An 8,470-nucleotide genomic window follows, 5' to 3' on the forward strand; every position below is an offset into this window, starting at 1 on the left:
CATATATATTTAATGTTTATATATATTAATACAATAGTTATATATTTAATTTTATATATTTATACAGTATTATATATTACATATATGTATTTTTATATATACAGATTACATATATATATATATATTTACACATATATATATCATTCTAAGATACTAAGAATCTCATCTACAATTGTGTTTAGGCCACAGCCACTCTGCTATTTTTTAACAGTATAATTTAAATTGCATCTGTAAAATGAAATAGTCACATATCCCATGAGAATCCTTATTTATGGGCAGAGAGGTCACTGAAAGATTTCCAAAAAAGACTGTGCTTTTGGTTTTTAGCTACAGTTGTTACCACCATGTCCTGCTATTGATAACTCTTTTTTCTAAACACCAAAACAAGCAGCAGAATGTGTCTATTTAGGAAATAAAGTCAATTTTATATGAAGTGTTAACTCTGGTAGCCATAAGTGCTCTTTGCCAAATGTTTTCAAATTCTCCCACCTCCAGGCACATGGCAGGATTGCACTTTTGAAGTTGGGTGGGACCATGACACTAATTCTGGTCAATACATTAAGCAAAAATGATGTCAGTTCCAAAGTCTATGCCAGGCAGAAGCAATTAATTGTCAGTCTAAGACCCTCAGGAAATTGAATTCTTTCTACCATGGTGGCAAGCAGTGGCTGCTCTATCCATCTGGATTCCAAGATGAAGATGTAGTAGGAGCAAAAAATAAGACTCTGTTATTAAATTACCTAGAGTCTGAGCGGTTACCATGGCCAGCCCAGCCCATTCTCACTGACTTGGCCATGAGACGGTTGTTTGGAATCCTAAAGTAAAAGGAGGAGTTACTTGTCTGAATATTTTATTTTACCACTGATCGTTCTCATGCTCTTCAAAGACATCCTTAGATTAAAGGAGAACAGCCCTGTTCTTGACTGATAGATGCCAGAATGATCTGCCAGTCACGTCGATCCACCGTTGTTCCCACAATTACAATTTACTGAGATAGCTGCCATCCTAAAAGCATGTAGAAGGGTGAAGTGAGGTGGTAACTTAAAAACACAGACTCACTCTGGCTGAGCCACTGAGGGCAAGGAAGACTTGCCAGTGAGAGGTCAAAAGCCTGAGCTCCGTCTTAAATGGTAGGCAGAAATTCCTAGGGCAGATGACGGAGGGAATGATAGAGCAGCCACCAGCAGGGTCTTTGAGCAAACTAGAAAAATGTGCCCCCTTTGGGTGGATGAATTAGAAAATGTGCCCCTCTCCCCCAACCCCAGGGATGCAGACTAGTGCCAGGACACAGGGCTTATTAAGTGAAGCAAGGCTGCTTTCCAACTCCACTCACAATCTCAGCCAAGTGTTTCTGGGCGGTACAAAACCAAAAACCAAAAACCAAAACACCACCACCAAAAACCTGCTCAGCTGATGACCCAGATCTGCAAGGCAGGAAAAAGATACCTGGGGAAAGGCATAGCTGCAAGCAAAACCAAGACCCGTCCAGAGACCCGTAAAGCGTGCATTATTGCTAGAGCACACATGCACGGTGTGGGCAGTGACAGGAGACGGCTGCAGAGCTGGGCTGGCTCAGCTCACAGGGAACTTAACATCCCAAAAGCAGGAATCGAGCCAGGGTGTGAGTGAGGAGCTTGCACGGGGCGGGGGGGGTGGGGGGGAGCCCATGCTGTGTTGAGCCCCGCTGGACTCTTAGGCAGAAGGCAAAAAGAGCACTCCTGTTTACACTTATCCATTTGGAAACTCTCCATTGAAACAAATCTAAGCCCATTGCCCAATCTGTTTACACGACTTTGTCAATCCTCATAAACCCAGGGAGGGACATGACAGCCACACAAGCCTGGGAATGGCAGCCCCATGGGAAACCATTGCCCCTCTTGTGAAATCAGGCAGGGCAAACAGACAAACCACAGCAGCCTGTTTTTATAAAATGGTGATGTGTTGTTTATCATGGACTTTTGGGCACTGATTTTGGTTTTTAGACATATTGTCACTGGGGTTTTGGGTGCTCCCTTGAATTTTGTGCCCCAGGTAAGTGCCTTACTCTCTCCCCACCAGCCCCAGCCCCGCTGATCCGATTTGCCTTGTGTGGATGGGTGGGACTGGGAACAGAGATGGAACCTGGGCTGCACAGCAGAATCAGCTGGGACGTTTTAAAGGCTCTCTCCACGGCTTGACCTCACCACAAACCAATTAAATCTGAACTTCTGGGACTGGAGCCCAAACATGGGTGCATTTTAAAATCTTTCCACATGGTTCTGTTTTGAAGCCAGGGTTGCAAACCACTGCCTTAAACAAGATATGTGGGATTAGATATAAGGAACGAGGAAGACGGAAAAGTCAGGACCCTGGCCTGGGAAAGCAAGTGGATGATGATTCTGTTTTGTAGTGGAGCTAACTCGGAGGAAGGAGGGTTCCAGAGAGAACAGATCTGGGGGTGGAGAGGAGAGCAAATGTGTCCTATCTTGTACTAGCTGAGTTTGAAGTGGAAATGCACAGATGAACATAGGGCTATGGACCTTCCAGTAGAGATAGAGACTCAGGAAGGAGCGTAGAGGCAAAGGTAGAAGTTGAGAGAAGGTGCGATTATACTGGGAGCATAAGGAGGGGGCCCAAGGTGGGGACCTCCTGCTGAAAAAGACCATTCCATCCCTAAAGGGATTCTCTCCTGACACCCAGTTCCATCTTAACCACGGCAGCAAGTGCACCAAGATCCCTCCAGAAAGGGGACCTGAGTACTGTTTGTAGAACCACATCATAGCACTGGAAAAACATACTGGGATTCTTCCTCTGGCTCGGAATTCAAATGCTAGGGAGGCAGTGACCAGGGCATGCCTGCAAAATCCTTGGTTGATCCGCCAAAGAAGAAGAAACACAACTAATTATCCACTGTCTTTCCTCAAGTCTGCTGAATCAGAAGAATCAGCTAGGACATCTGTTCCAAATAGAAATGTTCATACTCAGACCCAGAGCTGCTCACTGAGAACCTCCAGGAGAGGGCCCTGGGACTCTGCATTTTTAACAGGTTCCCATGTGACTCTTAAGAGAGTGTGAGTTTGGGGGCGCCTGGGTGGTTCAGTGGGTTAAAGCCTCTGCCTTCAGCTCAGGTCATGATCCCAGGGTCCTGGAATCAAGTCCTGCATCAGGCTCTCTGCTCCGTGGGGAGCCTGCTTCCTCCTCTCTCTCTCTGCCTTGCCTGACTACTTGTGATCTCTGTCTGTCAAATAAACAAATAAAATCTTTAAAAAAAAAGAGAGAGAGAGAGTGTGTGTGAGTTTGGGAAGCACTGCTCTGTGGACAAGAAAATTCTCCCTCTTTGCCCTGGTTTGTAGCAAAGACTGTCTGGGCTTTTCTAGTTTGGCCCAGGATGACAGAAAGTGATTGGCTAGATATGGCAGAATCAGTGGAAAGATTTTATGAGTTGGTCCTGTCACTGGAAACATTCGGTTTCCCATGTATGTCTTCTTTTCCTCCCCTTGCCCAGTGTGATGTTCAACCCCGGACACACTCACCCAGTTCTCCTAAGAGAAAATGTTACCAAAAACAGCTTGCTGCCTTGAAATTTAGGAAGATAAATCCTTCCTGAACCTATCTGCTGGCATGTTCATCTATTTCCAGTTAGCTTTATACAGACTGAAAGGTCCATGTTCATCCATTTGGTTCGAATCAGTTTAGAAAAATAATGCCCTTGAAAGAAAGAAAAGATTACAATTGATCTTTGGGGGGAATCAATCTAAAACGCTTCTCCGAGTTTTGCTTTGGGGGATGTTTTCCTCTTTTATATTTGTAGCTTGTTCTTGTGTGGTTCTCCTAGGAAACTGCGCTTTCCCAAGCTTGACAAAGAAAAGCCTCGGGGAAATAAAACTTGGATGTGATGAAACTCATGCAGCCCAACAATTGGAGAAGCTCCTTTCTTATCTCCAAGCCTCAGGCTTGTGAGTAGCTCTTCACACAGTGGATTTAAGTGTTTATATATGAAAAAAATCAACTCATGGTTAATCAGCAGGTATTCATCAAAATTATTTCAGGAGAAGTGGCACTGAAGACCCCTGAACAGACAAGACGGAATCTGACCGTGGTGTTCTCTGAATGAGGTAATCCATCCCAATCAGCCTGTGATGAGCAAAGAAATATGTCTCCCCAAAATTAAATTCATTCATGCAACAAAGGCTCCTATGTGTGCAGACACTATGCTGGGCTCTGGGAATAGAAAACAAGTTGCTGTCTTCCTGAGGCATACAGAGGGATAAGAAAAAGAAAAAAAAAAAAAAACAGGTGAAACAGCAAATAAATACAATATCAAATTGTAAGTGCTCAGAAGAAAACAGATCGATCCACTGAAGACCAGCTACTGGGAGACCCCAGCATTACCGTGATGGATGAGGGCTCACAAAGGAAGCCATATTGGACTGAGGTGTAAACACCGTGAAAAAGATTTTGGAGAGCTTTGGGAAGAGCTGGAGTAAGACCCAAGTGGGAGGCATGTAGAATTGGCCCCTCCCTCAAAGGAGGGACTTAAGGGAAAATTTGTCTCTAAGGGAATGATTGAAACCATCCAGAACCCTAACTTGCAGATTCAGACCCAAGAAGGACTGGCAAACCAGACAGTGAGTCCATTACAAGATGGCGGAATGTTGATTCCCTAGATGCAGGGGCAGCCAGGCAGGGTTTGAGGTGCCCAGCGCCCTAGACTGGCTACATCCGGCAATGAGTGGCAGCATCCATTTACCCCCCCCTCCCCACTCACCTCCATCCATTTAAAATATTTGTGTCACTTTCTAAGTGTCCCAATAGATGAAAATGTTTGAGAGGCCCTGCTTCAGGGTTTAAGCCCACCCCAATAGCCTCGTAATTACCTACCTGGGACTAACCACAACTATGTGTATAGGATACCTCCTCAAGTTTCTTCCCTATCTATAGGAAGCTCTTTCACACTGGAACACATGTCTGGCCGAAGACACATGCTGAGAAGAACAGGGATCTGGAAAGCTGCAGAAAGTGAGGTAATGCTATATGATTGTGACACCGCCCTAAGGCTACATGGGGACGGTTGTGGAAAGCTAGGTCACAGGGGTGGGTTATGAGCCCTAGGGAAGGGACAGCTGGTGGCATGCCTCCTTCTCTGCTTCACCACCAACAATCTTCTGTTTTATTAACTAATGTGAATGGAAATTATTTTTTACTGGCACCGTAATCTGTATGCATACCTAGAGTTAGTCAGATTAAGGATATGATCTCATCTCACTGTGGAAAGGGCTGTGTACCTGATGGTCAACATCTGATCTATGTACACATGTATAGATGTGCTGTGGGGGGGGTGAACATTCAGGTGCGTTTACCAGCAGACACCCCACACCTAGACTAGGGATCTCAGAGACTCTCACAGACTGCTGGAAAAAAATACTTGGACGGGGCGCCTGGGTGGCTCAGTGGGTTGGGCCACTGCCTTCGGCTCGGGTCGTGATCTCAGGGTCCTGGGATCGAGCCCCATGTCGGGCTCTCTGCTTGGCGGGGAGCCTGCTTCCTCCTCTCTCTCTGCCTGCTTGTGATCTCTCTCTGTCAAATAAATAAATAAAATCTTAAAAAAAAAAAAATACTTGGAGAGCCTAAAAACTTTTCTACTTTCCCTCTATGCAGAACTGATAAAGCATTATATTTCTTCCTCTTCTCATTTCCTCTTAATTTGCAACACACATGTGCATGTGCATGAACACACACATACACACACACACACACACACACACACACACACACACCAGCCACCTAAACAAAGAATTCAGGTTCCCACGTGGTATGTCCCAGCTACCAGGCGTGTCAGGAAAAGGAAGGGACAGAGGACCCAGCCAGTGCCTTTGAAAGGAGGTCGGGGGAGGGGGGAGGTTGGTCAATGTCATTAAAAGAACCACCTGCACACGCCAGGGTCTGTGCCTTTTGGAGGCTGCTTCCCCTCACACCATCCCCCTCTTTCATCACAAATGACCTTCTGGGAACTTAGATGCAAAAACAGCCTCTCTTACTAAGAGGTTCTGCGGTGAGGTTGCCTAATCGCACAGACAGTTCATGACACTCTGGGAATTGTAACTTCGTGTTTTCCTGAATTTCTGATTCTTAAGGCCTTAATTTCCATTTCACCTCATGATGCTTGTTTCTTCATTATTTGGCCAGCCCCTGATTCTCTAACCCTCCCTCCCACCTATCAGCCTTCTCTCCCTCCCGCTTCAGCCCACCCCCACATTTTCTTCCCAACTCAGCCTGGTCCTCCTCCCTCTCTCACTGCTACTTCAATACAGCCATGCTTATTCTGACCTGCTGCCTGCTTCCCAAGTGTTCACAGGGTTCATGGGTTTATGACTCAGACTCTAAGCTCAGGTTATGCAAGCACAACCCACAAACCTTTTTGACTTTGCTGAGCAATACAAACCATGATTTCTTTCTTATGCAATGAATCAGCCTCAAAGGACAACAGGGACCAATTTTTTGGTACTTAAAAAGAATGGTAGCTTTTGTGTAAAGAACTCAAGTGGGCGATATTTCAGGCACTAGCTGCATGGACCTCAGGCAGATATGGCACACCAGTTTCTGTTAAGTTCAAGTGCCTTTGCAGAGGAGTCTACATAATCATCATTTGCCAACAAAGTGTTGTTAACTATAGCACGCAAGGTCTTCACATGGCACCTTCCAGTCCTAAGCAAGGCTGTGAAGAATTGTTTTGTAAAATAAAACTACTAGCCGGGGGATAGATTGTGACAACCAACACTGACACACAAACAGGTAAGGGTGTGTCCCAACAATGAAGAGCATTTTTGTTCTCACCTGAAGGCTGGGGGTGGGGTGGTGGGTTGGGGTTGCAGGTGTGGGAGAAGAAAACTACGGTAACACAGATAACCCCTCCATGGTTTTTAGACTCCAATACCAGGAGCAACACAGCAATTGCAAAGTCCAGAACCCTGAGAGTTCCAGCATTCCCTGGAGCTTATCTATTCCGGCCGACTTCTTTTTTTTTTTTTTTTTTTTAAGATTTATTTATTTATTTATTTATTTGACAGACAGAGATCACAAGCAGACGGAGAGGCAGGCAGAGAGAGAGAGAGATTGGGAAGCAGGCTCCCTGCTGAGCAGAGAGCCTGATGTGGGGCTCGATCCCAGGACCCTGAGATCATGACCTGAGCCGAAGGCAGCGGCTTAACCCACTGAGCCACCCAGGCGCCCGTCTACTCCGGCCGACTTCTAACAGAACTCCCCCATCATCCTCAATGGAGCGTCATTGAGCTCGAACACCTCCAGCGGAAGATGACCCACCACTTGGCAGGAAGCTCTTCTGGGATCTGCCTTCCTGAAATTTCTTACCGTTGAGCCACCTCTTAGGCTGTTCTAATTAAAGACAGCTGAGCGGCAGCATGGGGTTATGTGTAAGAGATCCTGCTTTGACCCTCCAGCCCTATCATTTGGTAGCTGTGTCACCTTTGTGCTTCCGTTTCTGCAGGTATGATGCAAAAGCAAGATCATAATCATAATAACTCATAACGTTTCTATAAGTAGCAAATGATATTGCACAAACAGAGCCCTTCAAAAGGAAGCTGGCACAGAAGAGGAACATGGTACGTGTTCCTCGCTATGCAAATGTGCCCTGCAAAGTCTTGCCCTCTCCAGGTCAAAGATCTCCATTCCATCAACCCTGTTGTGTAACATGTCATTCTAGAAAGAGCTCCCGTCTTGGAAGCTCCTCCATCACAGTGAGATGCACAGAAGTGGATTTAATATTCTGTTGTGATAGACTGTGTCCCCTCATTAGGCGGGAACAACACCCGCCCTGACCCAGGCTTCACGATTTCACCAATGCTTGCCTACGATGCCATTTGGCTCTTCACCCTTCTAAACCACATCACTGGGTGCTCTCAGTCTTGTAGACACCTAAAACTACCAGCCCTTTTTCATGAAAACTACTGTCAAACCAAGCCTTTCCAAACAATGTTTATGTGATTTATTTTGGGGGTAAGAATACATTTCCATCTATTAAAGTAAATTCTTGGTGTGCAATCTTGCTTCCAGTCCTCTGCAATACAGTTGCCTTCCATTTTATTATTCAGTCTTTCCTAATGTTGTGTCATGTGCAAAACTGGATAAATATGTTTTATCTTTATTCGAGTGGTGGATTAAAGTGTTACCCACACAGAGCCAAAGACAGAGCCCTGTGGAAAACCACTAGAGACCTCTATCTCTAAATGATCAGGTCTTCTGGAATGTTTGACTTAGGACTCCACCTAACTTTATTACCATTACCCCTGCCTTTTCCCATCTTGTTCATAAAGATAGCATGCCAAACGCAATATATGCTTTTCCTGTTTCAATTTCTTATGGGTAAAAAAAAAGTTGATCTGGAATTATTCCTTCTTAGAGAGAGGTAATAGTTTTACGTAATCCCTGGGTACAGTGCTGGCCCCCACCACCATGCCCGAGAGCTCAGGGCGTA

General features: G+C 45.4%; 2 long non-coding RNA genes across 3 annotated transcripts; both read left to right on the forward strand.

Annotated features, from left to right (window-relative positions):
• Positions 1–1,805: 1,805 nt before the first annotated feature.
• Positions 1,806–6,995, forward strand: LOC125107974 (uncharacterized). 2 transcript variants are annotated; one of them, XR_007129721.1, is made up of 6 exons: positions 1,806–2,031; positions 3,815–3,935; positions 4,029–4,094; positions 4,921–5,003; positions 6,537–6,771; positions 6,904–6,995. It is a non-coding gene; the product is annotated as an uncharacterized LOC125107974 (long non-coding RNA). The 2 variants fall into 2 exon arrangements; XR_007129722.1 differs by lacking the exon at positions 1,806–2,031 and adding an exon at positions 2,919–3,050.
• Positions 6,996–7,216: 221 nt separating this feature from the next.
• LOC125107975 (uncharacterized) lies at positions 7,217–8,034 on the forward strand. The gene is made up of 2 exons (XR_007129723.1): positions 7,217–7,598; positions 7,700–8,034. It is a non-coding gene; the product is annotated as an uncharacterized LOC125107975 (long non-coding RNA).
• The last annotated feature ends 436 nt before the right edge of the window (positions 8,035–8,470 follow it).

This window comes from Lutra lutra, chromosome 8, assembly GCF_902655055.1.
Source record: "Lutra lutra chromosome 8, mLutLut1.2, whole genome shotgun sequence".
NCBI lineage: Eukaryota > Metazoa > Chordata > Mammalia > Carnivora > Mustelidae > Lutra > Lutra lutra.